This window comes from Carassius auratus, chromosome 28, assembly GCF_003368295.1.
Source record: "Carassius auratus strain Wakin chromosome 28, ASM336829v1, whole genome shotgun sequence".
NCBI lineage: Eukaryota > Metazoa > Chordata > Actinopteri > Cypriniformes > Cyprinidae > Carassius > Carassius auratus.
The window spans coordinates 26383035-26385730 of NC_039270.1; the positions used below are offsets into that span (position 1 = coordinate 26383035).

General features: G+C 33.2%; 1 non-coding gene across 1 annotated transcript; it reads right to left on the reverse strand.

The window, feature by feature from the left end:
* Nucleotides 1-222: 222 nt before the first annotated feature.
* On the reverse strand, nt 223-296 carry trnat-cgu (transfer RNA threonine (anticodon CGU)). Its single transcript has one exon. It is a non-coding gene; the product is annotated as a tRNA-Thr (tRNA).
* Nucleotides 297-2696: the final 2400 nt, after the last annotated feature.

The following is a 2696-nucleotide window of genomic DNA, read 5'->3' on the forward strand; positions in this document are numbered from 1 at the left end:
ATAGTATTCAGTCCGGCATTTGTATAGACAGACTGCAGTGTTCAGGTTATAGATACATATAAAAATTTGGATTCAAGTCTGTGCTCTGGCTATAGTTTTTTCTCCTGATAAAATGAAAACTGCTCGTGTAGCAATAACAAATGAAAACAAAGAGTAATTAGAAGCGCAATTGTTTGTTTATGTTAAGACGTTTCTGTAAAACCATGTGTGTTATATTAATCGAGGCACGGACGGGGTTCGAAACCCGCGATCTTCGGTTTACGAGACCGACGCCTTACCACTTGGCCCACCGCGCCTGACGGCCAACACGCCGGAAATTGCCTTATTTGCTGTAAAAATAATAATTATCTCATAATTGCTGTAATTATCTATACAGGTTTCGTTTATTGATTCTGTCGCGCGAGCCCATGCCTCTTTTTTTTCAACACATTATAGAAACGATCAAGCGCGCCAGGTATTTTTGTTCCCTCTGCTAAACTGGAAACATTCGGTAGACATTAGTCCAGAGGTTTCCCGGATGTGTAGACATATCAAATCAAAAGCCTACAACTAATCAGATTAAAAGTACAGCAAATGCATCTCCCACATGACACAATAAACGTTCGCAAAACCCGTGCCATTGGTGTTTTATAAAGGACGCGACGAGGCACCAGTAATGTTATTTCTCCATAGTATTTCACTAATATCCCGACACATCGATCTATTTGAACTACGCGTCAAATATACGTCAAAGGTAACGTTAGACGGACATGATGTAATAAATAAATAATACAAATCAAATCTAGTGTTGTAGATTGCCAAAATGTACTTGATTTTCAAGGCCTGTTATCGCATAATCAAGTGATGGGAGTCAACATTAAAATAAATCTATAACAGTTAAAATACCTTTCACGGCGAAGAAGATATCATGATATTATTTATTATAATGGTAATATGTTTGGTTTCGATAATGGATTTGATTTGACAAGCCTATTATCAAATTTCTAGATGACTTCACTTAATTCAAGATTTTATTTGACACATTCATGGTTATATGGAGAGCAGCAGTGAAATATAAGTCAGGTGTAATGTAAATGTAAAATGTGAAATGTAAGTCATTATCAGTAAGATACTTACTGACATTGTCACTTGCACACAGCAGTTCTTCATCTTTATTTATTACTGTTTTATACTGTTTTTTTTTTTTTTAGCTCTATTGCTGCTATGTAAATACCCTGTACAACCTGATTGCACATTATTCTCTTGCAAGTCCCTGCTCATCTTAATATTCATTTAGTCTACAGTATACTGTCCTACACATCTTCCTTTTTTTCCATACCATATTTATATAATTTTTTTCTTGTGTTAGTAGGCTATTCTTTAATTGCACTGTGCATGGAGCAGACCTGACTCACATTTCACTTCTGGTCACATATGCTGACTACTTGAATCTCTTGAATCTTGAAATTCCAAAGATAGTCTATGTCAGGCCACACAACTGAGTTAAACGTTTGATCAGATTAAAAAGGAAAGTCATGAGATTCACATTTCAATGTAATTTTCTAAAGCAATGCATGATTGTTCCACTTATTTGATTCAGCCACGAATTAAAAGGAATGGACGTTTATCTCTAATTTTACTAAACTGGAAAAATAAAATTCCTCCTACTCATCAAAACCTTCTTAGAGACGTAATGCAATATTTACAATTAGAAAAAATTAAATATTCTTTAAGGAAGAAGGAACAAACATTTTACTCAATTTGGCAACCTTTTATTAATTATTATAATGAGTAAATTTGGACGGCCCTCCTATTGCTTGATTTGATATATTTTTACTTAATACTTAATGTATGTGCAGGTTTTTTTTTTTTTTTTTTTGCTTTGGTTGTGTTTTTTTTTTTTCTTGTGTGTTTTTTTGTTTACAGTCATACATATACAAATTGTATATATGTAAGTGATTTGTATAAAACTGTTGGAAAATGGTAATAAAAATAACTGAGAAAAAAAAAAAAAAAAAAAAAGGAATGGACGTTTATCAAAGTGAACTGAATAAAAAAAACATTTAGGTAATATATAAAAAAAAAATAATAATAATAATATAACGATAGGCCCTAAACAAACTACAACTATCTGTTTTAAAATAATGACAATCAACAAACAAAACTTCTGATAAAATTTTCAAAAACAACTTAAATAGTAGGCATATGTCTACAGATAAATATTTAATACAGCTAGGGGCTCAGCATTTATTTACCACACCCTGAGTTTTTTTTTCTCTCGCCACAATGTCTATTAAAAAAAAAAAATTCCCAAGAAAAAATAATAAGCGAAATGGAAGCTCTCGGCGCACTCTCTACCATAATTGATTGCAATGTCCAAACTCGAGGTTTCATCATCTGTCAGAGCTTGTTTTACCATAAGGAGATGATCGGGTCTGTATGCTCCAGGCAGTGTTGCCAACTTAACAATTTTGTTGCTAAATTTAGCAACTTTTTCTTCCAAAAGCACCTAGCAACTAATTTAGCTATTTGTACATTTTATTTGGCTACTTTTAGCAACTTTCGACAAGTGACTCAAAACAATCAAATCTGGGCTAATGGATTCATAAAATAATAAGCCGTTTCCAAAAAGAAGCTGTTTATTCTGTAGTGAAGCCTCTCCTCCACTGACATCATTTGAAAAAAAAAACGGCCTTTGGTCTCCTTTCCCACGTACT